General features: G+C 36.3%; 1 non-coding gene across 1 annotated transcript; it reads right to left on the bottom strand.

The window, feature by feature from the left end:
- Positions 1-20,738: 20,738 nt before the first annotated feature.
- On the bottom strand, positions 20,739-20,845 carry LOC131615324 (small nucleolar RNA R71). Its single transcript, XR_009287745.1, has one exon. It is a non-coding gene; the product is annotated as a small nucleolar RNA R71 (small nucleolar RNA).
- Positions 20,846-22,549: the final 1,704 nt, after the last annotated feature.

The following is a 22,549-nucleotide window of genomic DNA, read 5'->3' as shown; positions in this document are numbered from 1 at the left end:
ATGTTTAGACAAAATGATATTATTTTGATGATTGTAATTTCTTAGATGTGTTATAGTGTTAAGGCCCTTTATTTGTTCTTCACGTTATTGTTTTCTGTTGTACTGTTGTTCGTTTTGTTGGAATCCAAAATTTTATTCAATATGAAATTTCATGGTTACAGAAAATAAATTACATATCAAAAGTGCATACAACAATTATGTTGTGGAGCTTGCTTCAACATTGGGGCAATTTTTTTGATTGTGTCTGGGCAATTTTTTCAACATTGTGGAGCTTTTGTCTCTTTGACTTGGGCATTTCCTTCGTGAGTCATCTTTAATGATTCAAAGATGTCATGGGCAGTTTCCCTGTTTGATATCTTCTCATATTCCGAATGAGAAATAGCAATCAGCAGAATAGTCCTTGACTTATGATGATTTTTAAATTGTTTCTTTTGATCATCACTCATTTCTTGTCTTGACATCTTTGCTCCACTAGCACTTACTGGATGTTTGTAACCATCCACAAGCAAGTCCCATAAATCACCATCTAGACCAAGAAAGTAACTTTCCAATCTATCTTTTCAGTATTCAAAGTTTTCACCATCAAATACTGGTGGTCTAGTATATCCATTTTCATTTCCATTGTTGTGTTGATCATTTGAAGTAGATGTAGTAGTAGGTGTATTAGCATCAACCATATTGACTTAGTGTTTTTCTCACCCTGAATCCTTTTCTAACACGGTTAAGTGCTTGCACCTAGAACCGGTGCTCTGATGCCAATTGAAGGATAGAAAAACACTTAGAAAGGGGGGTTTGAATAAGTGTGACTTTAAAAACTCTTAAGAAAAAAACAAATAACACAGTTATTTTTATCCTGGTTCGTTGTTAACGAAACTACTCCAGTCCACCCCCTTAGAGTGATTTACCTCAACTGAGGATTTAATCAATTAATCAATCTTGATTACAATGGTTTTCCACGTAGATACCCTCTTAGTATTCTAGAGTATTCTGATCACACCTTGATCACTCTAGGAAATACACCACTTAGAAACTTCTAAGTCTTCTGGAGTCTACTGATCGCAACTTGATCACTCTAGGAACCTTTTACAAATCAATGTAAAATAAATGTTTACAAGAGTATTCAAATGCTTCTTAAAAAGCTATAATCACAACTGTGATATTTCTCTTAAGTTCTAAGCTTAAATCTCACTAAGATATTACAAGTGAAGTGAGGTTGAAGATGAAGTTTGAGAGCTTTTGAATTTGACAGCGTTTCTGTATTTTGCGCAAGAGTTGTTTATTCAGCTTCTCATCAGAACTTTTATTTATAGGCGTTTGGGAAGATGACCGTTGGGAGCATTTAATGCGTTGCGTGTTTCGTACAGCTTTGCATTTAATGTTTCACTCTTTTGTCAACTACCTCGAGCCTTGCTTTTACTGCTTTTACTGACTTTGCCTTTTGTAGCTTCTAACGTTCTTTTTGTCACTCATAGTAGCCTGTCATCTTGTACTTGCTTCTGATCTGATCTTTGTATATATAACGTTTGAATAATCGGAGTCAAACAGCTTGGTGCAGAGCATCTTCTTGTCTTCTGACTTTGAAGTGCTTTAGCGTGTTCTTCTGATGCTTCATAGACCATGTTCTGATTCTGCTAGACCATCTTCTGATGTCTTGCGATAGCATGTTCTGATGTTGCATACTTGAAACTTCTGAGTCAGCGCTTCTAGCGCTGATTTGAGTGTACTCCTTGTATAATTCCTGAAATGGAAAATGTAAAGGATTAGAGTACCACATTGTCTTATACAAAATTCATATACATTGTTATCATCCAAACTAAGAATATTGATCAGTACAAATCTTGTTCTAACAATCTCCCCCTTTTTGATGATGACAAAAACATATATAATTGATATGAATTTGCAATCAGAATATCAGATGACCAAGACAACTACACAGTTATATCATCAGCATATAATTAGAATGTGTGAATATGTCTCCCCTTGATATTAACAATCTCCCCCTGAAATAAATACTAGAATAATTTATAAATAAAAGACTTCCCTGAGTATTTTCCATTTCGGTAGAGACGTTCACTTTTCCTAGAACTTCAGAACATTCAGAGCTTCTGCTTCTAGCTTCCATAGGACAGCTTCAGAGCTTTGAATTTCTTCTTGACTCATAGCATGCTTGATTGTATCAGAACATTCTTGAATGTATCAGAGCATCTTTACATACTGGAATGATTCAGAACAAACTAGACAAAAATAATCAGAGCATGAATGATTCAGAACATTCTTTAAAGAACATGTATCAGAGCAAACTTTGATAGATTCTTAGAAAGAATAAGTATCAGAGCATATGAGAGAAGAGAATGTATAGAGCATATTCTGCCACGAGAATATCAGAACATTCTTCTTGCTTCTGATCTTGAAGCTTCACAGCACTAAGCTTGCTTCAACTTTCCAAGACATGCTTCTTTATAGAATTGTATTTCCCCATGTATTTGCTTCTCAGTTTGAGCTTTTTCAGAATAACTTCAATCCTGCAAATAATCTCAAAGACATAGAACTTGTAAATAATGTTAGGAATGTTGAGACTTAATCCCAGCAATTGATATAATAAACCAAATCAATTATCATGTTTCTCCCCCTTTTTGTCATAACATCAAAAAGCATTTAAATGATTCAGATGATAAAAGACACTAAAAATGAAGAAGATAATGATTTCATTCATGGAGAATTAATCAGAAGTACAAAGGGATAGAAGGCAGATGCAAGAACCAGATGCAAAAAAAAAACAAGAAAACAACTAAGACCAACAGACTACGACTAGCCTAGCTTAGAAACTATCTTGGCCAGAAGGTTGTGAATCTCAGCAGTTCTTTCAGTCTGTGTCTTCATAAACGATCTGAACTGATTGTGAGTATCCTTATGCTTATCCTGACGAGAAGCAAGATCAGCTTGATTCTGTTGAAGAACCTTCATCGTGTTCATCAGAACAGAAGGACCAGTAGAAGAAGCGTCATCGGTATTGTCCAGAAGAGGAGTAGGATTCTCAACAATAGTATCAATCATGAGAACATCATCTTGATTCTCAACAGAATGAGTCTCAGCAACTTGATTCTCAGCAACAGCATAATTAGGAATAGGAAGTTCAGCTTCAGAAGTCTTAAGAGCCTTAAGAATTTCAGCCAAGTCCCTTGGAGGTGTAGGAGCAAAAGGTTCTGAAGGGTATTCAACTTCTGGATATACCATATCTGGTGCTTTAGCAGAGGGATTCTCCCTTAACCAGTTGAATATTGACTGAAAGTCTCCAGTCAGAACACTATAGCTTGGATTCCACATAACCATAGCAAGGTATGGTTCATCTTCAAGCTCATCAACAAACTTCTTCTCCTCAAGATACTTGCAGTTTCTGATGGGACAGAAGTAGAATTCTTCAAAATCTCTCAAAAACCCCAGGAGCTTCTGCTTCAACAGCTTTCCTGAGCTTCAAAAGATCAGAGAGGAACTCTCTTCTGAAAGCCCTAAAAAGGCTCCTTGTTTGCACATAATCCGTCCTGGCATAGTTTGCAACTTTCAAGGCTTCCAGTCCTGTCTGTACCTTTAACTTCAGAAATTCAAAACTTACACTAGCAGAAAGTTCAGGGTTGGGGGTTTTGAAACGGGTGGAAGAAGAATCTGGGTTTAGAATGAAGTAGAGATCAGGTTCTCTATCAAGAGAGAGCAAAGATTATGCTTCATCCTCAGATTCTAGGTTAACAAAGGCAGGGTCAGGACGAGGTTTGGGAGTGAAATTACAAGCACAAAATAATTCTTTTAAAGAATCAGAATTTGGAGATTCTGATGCAAGAGGATTATTTTGTGCAGGGGAGGCAATAGGTTCATAATTAGCATGAGGAGGAGGTTGAGAAGTGGAGATATTTGTATGAGGGGGAAAGAGGGTTTGAAGGGGAGCAATATCAAGAATAAGTTCATCAATGGGATGGTCAGAAGAAGGATTGGTTTTGGGTGAAGAAGGAGGGGTGAGAACGTTGATGGGTGAAGGTGAGTTAGTGGAGGCTTTTTCTGGTTGAGTTTCTAGTTGGGATGGATTCCGAACTTCTGTTGGTACAGATTTTGGACTATCTAAAGTAACAGAAACAGGTTCAGAGATTGACACACCTTTTGATTTCTTCTGAGACTTTTCAGAATCAGCTTCAAGTCTTTTTCGCTTCTTCTTCTCATTCACAACCTTCAGCTTGGCTAGAGCAATTTCTCTCTTCTTTTCTGCTTCCTTCTTCTCTTCTTCTACTTGATTTACTTCTTCATTCTTTTCCTTTGCTTCTTCAACAACCTTGTTTTATGAATTTGATTTAAACTTCATATCCTATCGAGAGATACAACTTTACTTATGAGATTATAAATCTGCTTTTAAATTTTATCACTTTATATAGTAATTTCACAATGTCTTTATTTAAAATTAAATTGATTGATCTTATGATGACTTGAAAAGGAATAGTTAATTTGATTACAATGACCTAGTTTGATAGATCACAATGACCTATGAATATTTTGATGACGTGGTTAAAATTGTTAGAACAAGAATTGTTCTGATCAATAATCTTAGTTTTGATGATAACAATGTATATGAATTTTGCTCAAGATAATGTGGTACTCTAATCCTATGCAATTTCCTTTTCAGGAAATATATAAAGAGTATGCACAAATCAGCGCTAAGAAGCTTTGACTCAGAAGGTTCAGTATGCAACTTCAGCACATGGTCTGGCAAGACATCAGAAGATGGTCAAGCAGAATCAGAACATGGTCTATTAGAAGCATCAGAAGAACTTGAGTTCAGAAGCAGAAGCACTGAAGTCATGGAATCACGCTCAGAAGCATATCAAGATCAGAAGATCAGAAGATGCTCTGCACCAAGCTGTTTGTACTCTGATGATATTCAACGTAGTATTTACAAAGAACAAATCAGAATCAAGTACTAGATGGCAAGCTACGTTGACTGACAAAAGGAACGTTAGAAGCTATTAACTGCAACGTCAGTAGTCACAGCAAACGCAAGGCTCGAGGTAGTTGACAAAAGAATGAAACATTAAATGCAATGCTGTACAGAATACGCAAAGCATTAAATGCTCCCAACGGTCATCTTCTCAAAACGCCTATAAATATGAAGTTCTGATGAGAAGCAAGGTTACGAATTTTGGACGCACTTTGAACGAATTCTGAACTATCTCTGATACTATCTTGCTGTTCACTTCAAAAGCTATCAAACTTCATCTTCAACCTCACTACATTACTGTTGTAATACTTTAGTGAGTCTAAGCTTAAATCTGTAAGAGAAATATCACAGTTTGTGATTATCGCTTTTAAGAAGCAATTGTAATACTCTTAGAATTTGTTTACATTAAATTGTAAATGACTAGAGTGATCGGGTTGTGATCAGTATACTCTAGAGAAGTCTTAGAAGGTCTCTAAGCAGTTGTTCCTAGAGTGATCAAGTTGTGATCAGAAGACTATAGAAGACTTAGAAGTTGTCTAAGTGGAAAACCATTTTAATCTCGTGTGATTAGTGGATTAAATCCTCAGTTGAGGTAAATCACCTTGTATAGGGTGGACTGGAGTAGTTTAGTTAACAACGAACCAGGATAAAAATACTTGTGCAAATTGTTTTTATCTTACGAGTTTTTGAAACTACACTTATTCAAACCCCCCCCCCTTTCTAAGTGTTTTTCTATCCTTCAATTGGCATCAGAGCGCCGGTTCTAAGGTGCAAGCACTTAACCGTGTTTAGAAAAGATTCAGGAAGAGAAAAACGCTTCAGTAAAAGATGGCTGGTGAAATTTCAACAAATACATCTGCATCTACATCTGACTCTGCTGAGCAATACAATGGTAACAATGGTTATACTAGACCACCAGAATTTGATGGTGAAAACTTTGAATACTGGAAAGATAAACTGGAAAGTAACTTTCTTGGTCTTGATGGTGAATTATGGGATCTGCTGATGGATGGTTACAAACATCCAGTGAAAGCCAGTGGCGTAAGGCTTACAAGGCAAGAAATGGATGATGATCAGAAGAAGCTTTTCAAGAATCATCATAAATGCAGAACTGTTTTGCTGAATGCTATCTCTCATGCTGAGTATGAGAAGATATCTAACAGGGAAACTGCCCATGATATATATGAGTCATTGAAAATGACCCATGAGGGAAATGCTCAAGTCAAGGAGACTAAAGCTCTTGCTCTAATCCAGAAATATGAAGCCTTCAAGATGGAGGATGATGAAGACATTGAGAAGATGTTTTCAAGATTTCAAACTCTGACTGCTGGATTAAGAGTTCTGGACAAAGGCTACACCAAGGCTGATCATGTAAAGAAGATCATCAGAAGCTTGCCCAGAAGATGGGGCCCAATGGTGACTGCATTCAAGATTGCAAAGAATCTGAATGAAGTTTCTTTGGAAGAGCTGATCAGTGCCCTGAGGAGTCATGAGATTGAACTTGACGCAAATGAACCTCAGAAGAAAGGTAAGTCTATTGCATTAAAATCTAATTTTAAAAAATGCACTAACGCTTTTCAAGCTGAAGAAGAAGATTCTGAAGAATCAGAATCAGAAGAAGAAGAAGATGAACTGTCCATGATTTCCAGAAGAGTCAATCAACTCTGGAAAAGCAAGCAAAGGAGGTTCAGGAGCTTCAAAAGCTCAAAGAAGCCTGAAAGAGGAGAATCTTCTGGAGGCAGAAGAAATGACAAGAAAAAGGTCGTGTGCTATGAATGCAATGAGTCAGGACACTTCAAAAGTGAGTGCCCAAAACTTCAGAAGGAAAATCCCAAGAAGAAATTTCATAAGAAGAAAGGTCTTATGGTAACATGGGATGATTCAGAATCAGAATCAGACTCTGAAGATGAGCAGGCAAATCTGGCACTAATGGCCACAATGGATGACGGATCAGAATCTACATCAGAATCAGATTCGGAAGAGGTATTTTCTGAACTATCTAGAGAAGAGTTAGTTTCCAGTCTAACAGAACTTCTGGAACTCAAGTCTCAGATTAGCATCAAATACAAGAAGCTGAAAAAGCTATTTGAATTTGAAACTAAGAAGCTTGAAGTGGAGAATTCTGAATTGAAGGAAAAAGTTTTATATTTATCCAAAAATACTGGATCTCCTTCTGTCTCTGAAAAATCTACTCCAAGTCTGAACAATATTCTGAAAGAATATGACTTAAGTTTCAGAAAGTTTTTATCTAGAAGTATTGGCAGAAGTCAACTTGCTTCTATGATATATGTTGTGTCAGGAAACAAAAGAGCTGGCATTGGTTATGAGGGTGAAATCCCATACAAGCTTGAATATGTGGATGATATGAAAATATCATACAAGCCTCTGTATAACCAATTTAAATTTGGCCACTCCCATGATATTAGGCACACATCACATGCTCAAAGCTTTCACATAACACACACCAAGAAGCATGTGACAAAACCTAAGAAATATCATGGAACTCAGAACATAAACTATCATTCTGTTCCTCCTATTTCATATAATGCTAAACCCAAGTTCAATCAGAACTTGAGGAAAACTAACAAGAAAGGACCCAAGAAGATGTGGGTACCTAAGGAAAAGATTATTCCTATTGCAGATATCCTTGGCTGCAAAGAAGGAAAAGCACAACATGTCATGGTACCTGGACTCTGGATGCTCGCGACACATGACAGGAAGAAGGTCTATGTTCCAAGACCTAGTGCTTAAATCTGCTGGAGAAGTGAAGTTTGGAGGAGATCAGAAGGGCAAAATTATTGGCTCAGGAACTATAAAGTCTGGTAACTCTCCTTCTATTTCTAATGTTCTTCTAGTAGATGGATTAGCTCATAACTTATTGTCCATAAGTCAATTAAGTGACAATGGTTATGACATAATCTTTAATCAAAAGTCTTGCAAGGCTGTAAGTCAGAAGGATGGCTCAATCCTATTTACAAGCAAGAGAAAGAACAACATTTATAAGACAGATCTTCAGGATCTTAAGAATCAGAAGGTGACTTGTCTTATGTCTGTTTCTGAAGAGCAATGGGTCTAGCACAGAAGATTAGGACATGCTAGTTTGAGAAAGATTTCTCAGATTAACAAACTAAATCTTGTGGAGGACTCCCTAATCTGAAATACAAATCAGATGCTCTTTGTGAAGCATGTCAGAAGGGCAAGTTCTCCAAACCTGCATTCAAGTCTAAGAATGTTGTCTCTTCCTCAAGGCCGTTAGAACTTTTGCACATTGATCTGTTTGGCCCAGTCAAAACAGCATCTGTCAAAGGGAAGAAATATGGATTAGTCATCGTTGATGATTATAGCCGCTGGACATGGGTAAAGTTCTTGAAACACAAGGATGAGTCTCATTCAGTGTTCTTTGAATTCTGCACTCAGACTCAAACTGAGAAGGAGCGTAAAATCATAAAGGTCAGAAGTGATCATGGTGGTGAATTTGAGAACAAATTCTTTGAGGAGTTCTTCAAAGAAAATGGTATTGCCCATGATTTCTCTTGTCCTAGAACTCCACAGCAAAATGGAGTTGTAGAGCGAAACAATAGGACTCTACAAGAAATGGCCAGAACCATGATCAATGAAACTAATATGGTTAAGCATTTCTGGGCAGAAGCAATAAACACTGCGTGTTATATTCAGAATAGAATCTCTATCAGACCTATTCTAAATAAGACTCCTTATGAATTGTGGAAGAACAGAAAGCCCAACATTTCATATTTTCATCCTTTTGGATGTGTTTGTTTTATTCTGAACACTAAAGATCATCTTGGTAAGTTTGATTCTAAGGCACAAAAGTGTTTCCTTCTTGGATATTCTGAACGCTCTAAAGGCTACAGAGTATACAATACTGAAACATTGGTTGTAGAAGAATCAATCAATATCAGGTTTGATGATAAGCTTGGTCTTGAAAAGCCAAAGCAGTTTGAAAATTTTGCAGATATTGATATTGATATCTCAGAAGTTGAAGAACCAAGAAGAAAAGTTTCAGAAGCTGAAAACCAAAGCAGCAAAGAATCAGAAGATCAAGTTGCTGCATCCTTGGAAAATCTGAGAATTTCGGAAGAACCAACTATCAGAAGATCATCTAGACTCACATCTGCTCACTCAGAAGATGTCATTATTGGAAAGAAAGATGATCCTATCAGAACAAGAGCATTCCTCAAGAACAATGCTGAATGTCAATTAGGTCTGGTTTCTCTGATCGAGCCAACTTCTGTTGATCAAGCTCTAGAAGATACAGACTGGATAATTGCCATGCAAGAAGAGTTAAATCAGTTTACAAGGAATGATGTTTGGGATCTTGTTCCAAGACCTAAAGGATTCAATATTATAGGAACAAAATGGGTTTTCAGAAACAAGCTGAGTGAGAAAGGTGAAGTGGTAAGAAACAAAGCCAGACTGGTGGCTCAGGGTTATAGTCAGCAAGAAGGGATTGACTATACAAAAACCTTTGCACCAGTGGCCAGGTTAGAATCTATTCGTCTATTAATTTCTTTTGCCACTCAACACAACATCACTCTTTATCAGATGGATGTTAAGAGTGCCTTCTTAAATGGTTACATAGATGAAGAAGTTTATGTCCATCAACCTCCTGGTTTTGAAGACTCCATGTCTCCAAATCATGTTTTTAAATTAAAGAAATCATTATACGGATTGAAACAAGCTCCTAGAGCTTGGTATGAACGTTTGAGTTCTTTCCTTCTGGAAAATGGTTTCACTAGAGGAAAAGTGGACACTACTCTCTTCTGTAAAATATTTAAAAAGGATATTTTAATTTGTCAAATATATGTTGATGATATTATCTTTGGAACATCTAATGCTACACTTGGAAAGGATTTTGCTGAGTCTATGCAGGCTGAGTTTGAGATGAGCATGATGGGTGAACTCAAGCATTTCCTTGGGATTCAAATCAATCAAACATCAGAAGGAACGTATGTTCATCAAACCAAGTATGTGAAAGAACTTCTGAAGAAGTTTAATCTTTCTGACTGAAAAGAAGCCAAAACTCCTATGCATCCAACATGCATACTAGGTAAGGATGAGGTAAGTAAGAAGGTAGATCAAAAGTTGTACAGAGGTATGATTGGATCTCTTCTATATTTAACTGCTTCTAGACCTGACATTCTGTTCAGTGTTTGTTTGTGTGCTAGATTCCAATCAGATCCTAGAGAATCTCACTTAACTGCTGTTAAGAGAATTCTAAGGTATTTGAAAGGTACAACTAATGTTGGTTTAGTCCACAGAATATCTGAAGAATACAACTTAGTAGGATTCTGTGATGTTGACTATGCTGGAGATAGAATTGAAAGGAAGAGTACTTCTGGAAGTTGTCAATTTCTTGGAAGTCACCTAATCTCCTGGTACAGCAAGAAGCAAGCAACCATTGCTCTTTCAACAACAGAAGTAGAATATGTTGTTGCTGCTGGTTGTAGCACACAAATGCTCTGGATGAAAAGTCAGTTAGAAGATTATCAAGTATTTGAGAATAACATTCCTATCTTCTGTGATAATACTTCTGCTATATGTTTATCTAAGAATCCTATCTTACATTCAAAAGCTAAACACATTGAGATTAAACATCATTTCATAAGGGACTATGTTCAGAAGGGTGTTTTATCTTTAAACTTTGTGGATACAGACCAACAGTGAGCTGATATCTTTACAAAACCCCTGGCTGAAGATAGGTTTAAGTTCATTCTGAAGAATATCATTATGGATTTATGCCCAGAATGAGAAGATGAGAAAATCTTATGTATGGCTATCTTCTGAAATGAGATTGGATTAATGTTTTATAAGAAGTTCTGATCTTAAATCAATTAGAAGTAGTGACTCGTTTATTACTAACGTTTCATTGTCTAAGTTGATTCAGAATATCTTTTAAAGTAAATACAATTGTATCTAGCTTTCCAGATGGTAACACGTGTCTACCCTATTTGGACAAGCATGCGTGCAGTTGAGGAGGCGCCTTTCCTAGGTAACTATTCTATCACTTCATTTGTCATAGTTTCTCTCTCCTCTTGTCACGTAACATTAAATGCCATTCATCATTTCCTTTACTTTCTTTTTCGTTTTATATCTTGTCAAACGTCTCCCTTCCCTAGAACGTTTCCTTCCCCACGTTTCCTTCCCCTAATATCGGGGATCGCTGACTTTGATTTCAAGACAGATCTCTCAAGATTCCAAGAAGTCTCAAGTCAGATCTCTTCTGTGATGCTGTTATCAACATTTATCCAAAGGAAGAAGACTTTCTTGAGATACTGGATGAAGTTAAGGATCATGTTCTTGACTTCTATGTTAAGAGAAAGCCCCGTTTGCGACATTAGCTCTCTTTCTGTGAACTGTCTCTCACTTCCTCGTTGAATTCATGCATCTCTCCTACAGTGGAGGTTCTAGTCTGGACAGGCTTATGACTAGGCTAGGGTTGTAGTCCTTGTGTCCTTGTAGTTTTCTTTGCTTATTGCACGTGTGTATCAACATACATCTTTTGTAATTCTGTTGGTTTAATCAATGAAAAGCTTTTTCTGCATAACTCTTGTATTTCTGCTTATTTTATCAATGACTATTTGTTTCTCTTTCCATTTGTCCTGTGGTTACATCTGAATCTTTTACATTCTTTTTGATGTTATGACAAAAAGGGGGAGAAATAGTGATAAATGATTTGATTTATATTAGCAGTTGCTGGGAAGAAAGCCCCCACATTACTAACAGAAGCTGCAAGCTTCATATGTTTCTAAGTTGTTTTGCAGGATTGAAAGCTCAACATTAGAAGCAAAATCATGAGGAATCGCAAATTCTGTAAAAGGAATATGCTCATGGAAACTGAAGCAAGCTGAGTGCTATGAAGCTTCAGAATCAGAAGCAGGAAGAAAGAAGTGTGATGATATTCTGATAGAATATGCATTAACTTATTTTCTGTCCTTAACATGTTCTGATAATCCTATATCTTATCATATATAATCTGATGCATTGTGTATGTTCTGATATATATATGTGATAAGTTATGATTTATTCATGCTACAACTTTTGTTGTGGAGTTTGTTCTGTAACATTTCAGAATGTAGAAGATGCTATAAAGATGCTCAAGTACATTCAACAATGTTCTGATACAATCTAGCATGGAATAATTCAAGAAGAAATTCAAGCTCTGAAGCTGTCCGCTGGAAGCAAAAATCAGAAGCTGTGACTGTTCCGAGGATCAAAGAAATTCAAGTTCTGAAGCTGTCCGATGGAAGCAGGAATCAGAAGCTGTGAATGTTCTGAGGATCTAAAGAAATTCAATGTTCTGAAGCTGTCCTATGGAAGCAGAAATCAGAAGCAGTGAATGTTCTGAAGTTCAAGCATATGTGAACGTCTCTACTGAAATACTCAGGGAAGTCTTTTATTTATAAAATTCTTCTAGTATTAATTTCAGGGGGAGATTATTCATCTCAGAGGGAGATTGTTAATCTCAGGGGGAGACACATTCACATTATGTTTATATGCTTATGCTATAACTGTGTAATTGTCTTTTGCCGTCTGTTATTCTGATTGCAAATTCATATCATTTATATATGTTTTTGTCATCATCAAAAAGGGGGAGATTGTTAGAACAAGAAGTGTTCTGATCAATAATCTTAGTTTTGATGATAACAATGTATATGAATTTTGCTCAAGATAATGTGGTACTCTAATCCTATGCAATTTCCTTTTCAGGAAATATATAAAGAGTATGCACAAATCAGCGCTAAGAAGCTTTGACTCAGAAGGTTCAGTATGCAACTTCAGCACATGGTCTGGAAAGACATCAGAAGATGGTCAAGCAGAATCAGAACATGGTCTATTAGAAGCATCAGAAGAACTTGAGTTCAGAAGCAGAAGCACTGAAGTCATGGAATCACGCTCAGAAGCATATCAAGATTAGAAGATCAGAAGATGCTCTGCACCAAGCTGTTTGTATTCTGATGATATTCAACGTAGTATTTACAAAGAACAAATCAGAATCAAGTACTAGATGGCAAGCTACGCTGACTGACAAAAGGAACGTTAGAAGCTATTAACTGCAACGTCAGTAGTCACAGCAAACGCAAGGCTCGAGGTAGTTGACAAAAGAGTGAAACATTAAATGCAATGATGTACGGAATACGCAAAGCATTAAATGCTCCCAACGGTCATCTTCTCAAAACGCCTATAAATATGAAGTTCTGATGAGAAGCAAGGTTACGAATTTTGGACGCACTTTGAATGAATTCTGAACTATCTCTGATACTATCTTGCTGTTCACTTCAAAAGCTATCAAACTTCATCTTCAACCTCACTACATTACTGTTGTAATACTTTAGTGAATCTAAGCTTAAATCTGTAAGAGAAATATCACAGTTTGTGATTATCGCTTTTAAGAAGCAATTGTAATACTCTTAGAATTTGTTTACATTAAATTGTAAAGGACTAGAGTGATTGGGTTGTGATCAGTATACTCTAGAGAAGTCTTAGAAGGTCTCTAAGCAGTTGTTCCTAGAGTGATCAAGTTGTGATCAGAAGACTCTAGAAGACTTAGAAGTTGTCTAAGTGGAAAACCATTGTAATCTCGTGTGATTAGTGGATTAAATCCTCAGTTGAGGTAAATCACCTTGTATAGGGTGGACTGGAGTAGTTTAGTTAACAACGAACCAGGATAAAAATACTTGTGCAAATTATTTTTATCTTACGAGTTTTTGAAACTACACTTATTCAAACCCCCCCTTTCTAAGTGTTTTTCTATCCTTCAAAAATAACTTGAGAAAAGGTAACGAAGCTAGCTTTGATATTTAGTGATGATGTCTTTGATTACATCTTTGGAAGGTTTAAAGGATAAAGTAAATACAGAAAAGTAAAGAATTTGACACGAAAAGTAAAAGGAATTTAAAGGACTTTGATAAAAGTACAAAATGATAAACTGGTAATTAATTTAAATGGTGCTGAATCGTACCTACATTCTCAGAAACCCGTTTCTCGATATGTTGGTACTTCAAGTATTATTGAGTATTTGTACAAAATTAAACACACTGAAATATTATGCTAAGATTCTAATTTATACTAATTCGACCATAACGGTCTTTTCCTAACGGAGTGCCACGTTCACCGCTTGCATGCTTCTTAATATCTAAGGTTTCCACGCCTCCTTTTTCGGATAAGATTGATCTTTTGAATTTGAATCTTCTTTCTTTCGAGGCGCCAATCTAACCAACGTGACCGTCGAAGCACCCTTTCTCGAATACTCCAAAAATATTCTAAGTCTTTATCTAGATTTCGAGATTATTGCCTTCGATAACACTTAGCAAGATAAAAACCCTTCATATACTTGATATTTCGAATAACCTTCATAAGCTTGATTTTGCATCTTCCTTCGAAATAATCTCACCTCTTCAATAATCTTCATCTCACTAAATTCCATTTTTTGTAAAATTTTAGTTCGGAAACACATCTCCGAATAATGTAATTATAATGTAATTATATGAAATATACTATAATGTAATTATAGTAAAGTATTATTAGTAAAAAATAACTTAAATTATGAAAGTAAGCATTAATATAAGTTTATGATGTAAACTTAAATAATAAATGCAGCGATCAGTATCCTTTCTTTCATTTTTATTGGAACAAAGTATATTTTTAGAGATACAACCTTGAATAACCTTGAATTTATCCAAATATGTATTCTGAATTAAATTTTTACAAAAAATATAATTTAATGCGTTTAGAGATATATTTCTAAAAATAGAGACTATTTAATATTTTTATACAGGGTCTGAGAAAAATAATAAAGATGCAATGAGAAATTGCCTTTATTAAATAAAAATTTAGTACATACTAACACTTTAATATACCATAAACATATTATAAATTTTGTTGAATTATAACTTGAATATTAATAACAATATTTTTTCAATAACTATTAAATTATAATAAATATAATTTTTTTACAAAGATAAGGATACAACAAACTTACTAATCTCCCTGTATTTATTGTCTTATTTGGCTTTTAATTTAACAACAATAATGTCATGCTTTATATTATTTTCGAATTTACTTTTTATATATTCTTTAATTTTAATGTATTGTGATTAAATTTTTTGTCCATATTTTTTATTAGTTAATATAATTTATTTTTTCCAAATAATTAACTTTTTTTATATTTTAAATACGCAAATAACCAACATTGGAAATTAATCATCAAAATACTCATATTTCAAACAAAAAAAATTGTATCAAAGAGGACGTGCGAACGCTACTGGCACATACACTCAAATTAGCACCCTGGTGTCAGACCTTATAGCGCATGTACTTCCATCATGTCAATGAGAGTGGCACATGCATGCTTTGGGGGCCTAAGAGGAGACACGAGTAATCCTGGCGCCGTAATGTGTTGGGTTTTTTTTATAAATAGGTCTTAATTCTCCAACGTTTTCCATACATTTTCTTATTTCATCTTCTTCTAACATCTTTATTAAAAGAGATGCTCGTGTTTGTTATTCGATTCTCAAGCTACCGACGAAGATTTGAATTTGGAACACTAAGACTTTTGAGCACCTTGTGAGTAGCATGATCCGTTGGTTAGACGAGAGATTCAGTACGGTGAAAAAAATTAGAAGAATTGATAGGCTTATTTCGGCGTTCGACAGCGCGAAAGAGAATAACGAGCCAACTCAACTTTGGGAGTTAGTTAAAACCGACAGTGATGTTCATGTTATGATGTTTAGACAAAATGATATTATTTTGATGATTGTAATTTCTTAGATGTGTTATAGTGTTAAGGCCCTTTATTTGTTCTTCACGTTATTGTTTTCTGTTGTACTTTTGTTCGTTTTGTTGGAATCCAAAATTTTATTCAATATGAAATTTCATGGTTACAGAAAATAAATTACATATCAAAAGTGCATAAAACAATTATGTTGTGGAGCTTGCTTCAACATTGGGGCAATTTTTTCGATTGTGTCTGGGCAATTTTTTCAACATTGTGGAGCTTTTGTCTCTTTGACTTGGGCATTTCCTTCGTGAGTCATCTTTAATGATTCAAAGATTTCATGGGCAGTTTCCCTGTTTGATATCTTCTCATATTCCGAATGAGAAATAGCATTCAGCAGAATAGTCCTTGACTTATGATGATTTTTAAATTGTTTCTTTTGATCATCACTCATTTCTTGTCTTGACATCTTTACTCCACTAGCACTTACTGGATGTTTGTAACCATCCACAAGCAAGTCCCATAAATCACCATCTAGACTAAGAAAGTAAGTTTCCAATCTATCTTTCCAGTATTCAAAGTTTTCACCATCAAATACTGGTGGTCTAGTATATCCATTTCCATTTCCATTGTTGTGTTGATCATTTGAAGTAGATGTAGTAGTAGGTGTAATAGCATCAACCATATTGACTTAGTGTTTTTCTCACCCTGAATCTTTTTCTAACACGGTTAAGTGCTTGCACCTAGAACCGGTGCTCTGATGCCAATTGAAGGATAGAAAAACACTTAGAAAGGGGGGGTTTGAATAAGTGTGACTTTAAAAACTCTTAAGATAAAAACAAATAACACAGTTATTTTTATCCTGGTTCGTTGTTAACGAAACTACTCCAGTCCACCCCCTTAGAGTGATTTACCTCAACTAAGGATTTAATCCACTAATCAATCTTGATTACAATGGTTTTCCACGTAGATACCCTCTAAGTATTCTAGAGTATTCTGATCACACCTTGATCACTCTAGGAAATACACCACTTAGAAACTTCTAAGTCTTCTAGAGTCTACTGATCACAACTTGATCACTCTAGGAACCTTTTACAAATCAATGTAAAATAAATGTTTACAAGAGTATTCAAATGCTTCTTAAAAAGCTATAATCACAACTGTGATATTTCTCTTAAGTTCTAAGCTTAAATCACACTAAGATATTACAAGTGAAGTGAGGTTGAAGATGAAGTTTGAGAGCTTTTGAATTTGACAGCATTTCTGTATTTTACGCAAGAGTTTTTTATTCAGCTTCTCATCAGAACTTCTATTTATAGGCATTTGGGAAGATGACCGTTGGGAGCATTTAATGCGTTGCGTGTTCCGTACAGCTTTGCATTTAATGTTTCACTCTTTTGTCAACTACCTCGAGCCTTGCTTTTACTGCTTTTACTGACTTTGCCTTTTGTAGGTTCTAACGTTCTTTTTGTCACTCATAGTAGCCTGTCATCTTGTACTTGCTTCTGATCTGATCTTTGTAGATACAACATTTGAATAATCGGAGTCAAACAGCTTGGTGCAGAGCATCTTCTTGTCTTCTGACTTTGAAGTGCTTTAGCGTGATACCATAAGAACTTCAATGCTTCTGCTTCTGATCTCATGTTCTTCTGATGCTTCATAGACCATGTTCTGATTCTGCTAGACCATCTTCTGATGTCTTACGATAGCATGTTCTTATGTTGCATACTTGAACCTTCTGAGTCAGCGCTTCTAGCGCTGATTTGTGTGTACTCCTTGTATAATTCCTGAAATAGAAAATGTAAAGGATTAGAGTACCACATTGTCTTATACAAAATCCATATACATTGTTATCATCAAAACTAAGAATATTGATCAGAACAAATCTTGTTCTAACAATCTCCCCCTTTTTGATGATGACAAAAACATATATAATTGATATGAATTTGCAATCAGAATATCAGATGACCAAGACAACTACACAGTTATATCATAAGCATATAATCAGAATGTGTGAATATGTCTCCCCCTGATATTAACAATCTCCCCCTGAAATAAATACTAGAATAATTTATAAATAAAAGACTTCCCTGAGTATTTTCCATTTCGGTAGAGACGTTCACTTTGCCTAGAACTTCAGAACATTCAGAGCTTCTGCTTCTATCTTCCATAGGACAGCTTCAGAGCTTTGAATTTCTTCTTGATTCATAGCATGCTTGATTGTATCAGAACATTCTTGAATGTATCAGAGCATCTTTACATCCTGAAATGTTTCAGAACAAACTAGACAAAAATAATCAGAGCATGAATGATTCAGAACATTCTTTAAAGAACATGTATCAGAGCAAACTTTGATAGATTCTTAGAAAGAATAAGTATCAGAGCATATGAGAGAAGAGAATGTATAGAGCATATTCTGCCACGAGAATATCATAACATTCTTCTCGCTTCTGATCTTGAAGCTTCACAGCACTAAGCTTGCTTCAACTTTCCAAGACATGCTTCTTTATAGAATTGTATTTCCCCATGTATTTGCTTCTCATGTTGAGCTTTTTCAGAATAACTTCAATCCTGCAAATAATCTCAAAGACATAGAACTTGTAAATAATGTTAGGAATTGATAACACGATTTTATATCGTATATTTAGCCTAAAATCCATAGATATTTATAGCATTTTCCGTTTATTATGTTAATTTATTATGATATTACGCGTGTATTTGCTTTGTTTCAGGTTTTACACTTCAATTGCGACTATTTGCGAAAAGGAAAGAAAATTGAGCTTAAATGACCAATATTTATGCCTAAAAGATGAAAAGGGAGTGCTGAAGTGAAAGAGGGGTGCAATTAAGGACCCAAAGGCCCAAAAGAGACGAACCAGCCCACAAAGGAACAAAATTGCGTGGCCCAAACCTGCCCAGCAAGTGGAGACGCACGTCTCCACATCCTCTGTGCCACGTCAGCAAAGGGAGACGCACGTCTCCATGTTCCTACATCTTCTCCACTTGAGACGCACGTCTCAAGTCACGTACCCAGTCTCCCTGAAGAATAGGAGACGCACGTCTCCAAGTCCCGGTCTGCAAAAAGTTCCGTTTTTCACGCAAAGCAACTGCAAAGCCTCACCTATAAATAGAGGCAGTCACTTCAGTCCAAAGTGTCTGATTTCCTGCCAACGAAGTGCTGCCGAAATTGTACCGCGAACTGCTTTTCTTTATTCTGTCTTCATTTAACCGTCTATTTTCTCACAACGATTTCTACACTGGAAATTGTTGTGAACTTTTCATAGATCTAGCCTTACGTTAGATTTATCGCTTTATTTTCCTTGTTTTTATTTTCTGCCATTTAAATTCCGAAGAACGATCCAGCCAACCTGTGGTGGAAGTTCGAGTACTTCAAGATTCAATTCAATCCAGATTTATTTTAATTCAGGTTTTTTATTTACCGCCTTATTTATATTATTTATCTGCATGATATATTATATGCCATTTAATATGCTTATCATTATGAACCGAACCAATATATGTATGTTTAATCGTATTAATATGTCGGGCTAAATTACTAAAGGTGTCGGTATGTAAAGTAAGTTAACCATAGGGATCCGAAATAAATTGGCTTAAATTATGTTTTATTAATTATCACTTATTTTTGGTTTATATGTCTAATTTAATTAGTAAGTCTTAAAACCAATAGAGCGAAAGTTTGAGGGATTAGGACGGTCAAAGGTTAAAACCAATAGAGCGAAAGTTTGAGGTCTTTAACTGGATAGTAGACATAGGACATTAGTTTTAAGGATGGCGAAAGCGTATTAAAACTAATTGGAACTTATTTATTTTCAAAAATTGTTTTTACACTCGAGCGGGATGGCGAAAGCGTACGTTAGGGATATTAGCATGTTCCGAGTCAACAGAGCGAAAGTTTGAGATTAGGAGATTTAAATAGATAACAACCTCATAAAATAGGCATTTTATTAATTACATTGTTTCCAAAAAGCTCTTCTAAAATCTAATGGGATGGCGAAAGCGTACATTAGGATTAGGAAAGTAGTCTGAATCAACAGAGCGAAAGTTTGAGATGAGGATTTTTAATCAATTGGAATTAGTAAAGATTTTTAATTTAATTATGCAAAAGCCAATGGACCTTCGGATTACCTTTAGTTAAACGAAATACATACTGACACCTGTCTTTTATTATTATTCTTTATTTTCTCACAATCACTTTCCCTTAGGAACAATCGAAAATTTTAGTACTCCTAGCTTTACATAGTAACCTTAGATAACGGTAGATCGATTCATAGTCCCTGTGGATTCGATATCTTTTAAAACTACACGACACGACTGTGCACTTGCAGTTATCAGATTTATAGACACGTAAAGTCGCGATCAAGTTTTTGGCGCCGTTGCCGGGGACTATTTAAGTCGATATCGTAACTCACTGTTACACCGTAGAGACTAGGATAATTCTTCCCTTTCTTTTTGAACGATTGTATGCCAAATACTCGTTCACAAGGAGGAGACTTAATACAACGAATTAACGAGATCGAACGTTTCATTAACGTTAAACGTCGAGCTCGCAACCTTCCCGAAGTAGCAGAAATTCCGATTAATCAGGAATTGAATTTTACTGATCAAATCAATCAAATCACCCCGAAGTTAGAGATGGCTGCTATTCGTCCTCTTAGAGACTATGCCGCTCCTTCGCGCGCTGAACCGCATTCAAGTATCGCACCACCTGCGATTGAAGCGAACAATTTCGAATTGAAACCTTCATTGGTCCAAGCTGTTCAACAGAATCAATTCTCTGGAAGCCCTGTAGACGACCCCAATCTCCATTTATCCGTGTTCGTGCAATACGCCGACACTATCAAAGCCAACAACGTTAGTTCCGAAGCTATTCGATTACGCCTTTTCCCTTTCTCCTTGAGAGATAGAGCGAGAGCGTGGCTTCAATCCCTGCCTTCCAATTCCATAACTACGTGGGACGAATTGAAGAGAGTATTCTTAGCAAGATACTTTCCGCCTAGCAAAACTGCTATGCTTAGAGGTCAAATCAACGGATTTACCCAGAAAGATAACGAATCGCTTTTCGAAGCTTGGGAACGTTACAAGGACATGCTTAGAATATGCCCTCATCATGGACTCGAACCATGGCTGATCATCCATACCTTTTATGGTGGTCTCTTATATAACACTAAAATGACTATAGATGCCGCTGCTGGCGGAGCATTAATGGACAAACCCCATGATGAAGCATACAAACTCATAGAGAACATGGCACAAAACCATTACCAATGGGGAGGAGAACGCGCCGCTCTAGAGAAAGCCCAAACCAAAGGAGGAATGTACGAAATTAGTGGTATAGACCGCGTTAACGCTAAAGTAGACGCTTTAACTCAAAAGATCGAGAATTTGACCATCACTCCTTCAGCCACCGCTGCCGCTGTAGCACCTAACTGCGAGATTTGTGGATTGACTGGACATGTAGTTGCTGAATGCCAACTCTTGACTGGAGTCCCATCTGATCAAGTAAATTACGCTCAAGGAAACCCTTATTCTAACACGTACAACCCTGGATGGAAAAACCACCCGAACTTTTCTTATAAGAACAACAATGCGTTGTACGCGCCTGGACAAGCACCTGCTGTACCACCTGGCTACCAAAAAGCGCCTGTAGCTGCTCAAAACACCCCTAGGAAGTCAAACCTAGAAATCATGATGGAGAACTTCATAGCTTCCCAACAACAAACCAATAAAGACTTCCTGAATCAAAACATCCACAATAGCGAGCAACTAAAACAACTATCGAACAAAGTAGATGCTTTAGCTACGCATAACAAAATGTTAGAAACTCAAATCTCACAAGTAGCTCAACAATAAGCACCTACTGCTGCCCCTGCTGGCACGTTTCCTGCTCAACCACAACCTAATCCTAAAGGACATGCGAACGCGATAACACTACGAAGTGGAACTAATTACGATGGACCCATAGATCCTAGAACCCAAAACGTACCCATGTCACAACAAGAGCCAAAGGAAACCCAAAAGAAAACAACCGACGAACAAACTGCTAAGACTGATGAGAACAATAACGAAGTGGAACCCGAAAAAGAGAAACCTTATGTTCCACCACCACCTTATAAGCCACCAATTCCTTACCCTCAGAGATTAGCTAAATCAAAAACCGAAGCGCAATTTAAAAGATTTGTAGAACTTCTGAAGCAATTAAACATAACCATACCATTCACAGAAGCCATAACTGAGATGCCTTCGTACGCTAAGTTCTTAAAAGAAATCTTATCAAACAAAAAGAAACTCGAGGATAACGAAACTATAACGCTTACCGCTGAATGTAGCGCTATCATCCAAAACAACATGCCTCCAAAAACTGAAAGACCCTGGTAGTTTCTCTATACCATGCGTAATTGGAAAAACCATCATAGAGAAAGCCTTGTGCGATTTAGGAGCTAGTGTTAGTTTGATGCCTCTTTCGACCTGTAAGAAACTCAATCTAGGTGAGCTTAAAGCAACAAGAATGTCTCTTCAACTAGCAGACCGTTCAGTCAAATATCCCGTAGGAATGTTAGAGAATATCCCTGTTCGTGTAGGTCAATTCTACATCCCGACTGACTTCATCATTATGGATATCCAAGAAGATTCTAACATCCCGATCATTTTAGGAAGACCATTTTTAGCGACCGCTGGTGCAATTATAGATGTAAAGCGAGGAAAGCTTACTTTCGAAGTAGGAGAAGAGAAAATAGAATTTATCCTTTCCCAATTCCTAAAAGCACCTTCTATAATTGACACATGCTGTTCTGCTGACATAATCGACGAGTGTGTCAAGG

Source organism: Vicia villosa, linkage group LG6 (assembly GCF_029867415.1).
Source record: "Vicia villosa cultivar HV-30 ecotype Madison, WI linkage group LG6, Vvil1.0, whole genome shotgun sequence".
NCBI classification, from domain to species: Eukaryota; Viridiplantae; Streptophyta; class Magnoliopsida; order Fabales; family Fabaceae; genus Vicia; species Vicia villosa.
Note: the sequence above shows the minus strand (reverse complement) of the source record. Positions and strands in the feature narration are given on the sequence as shown.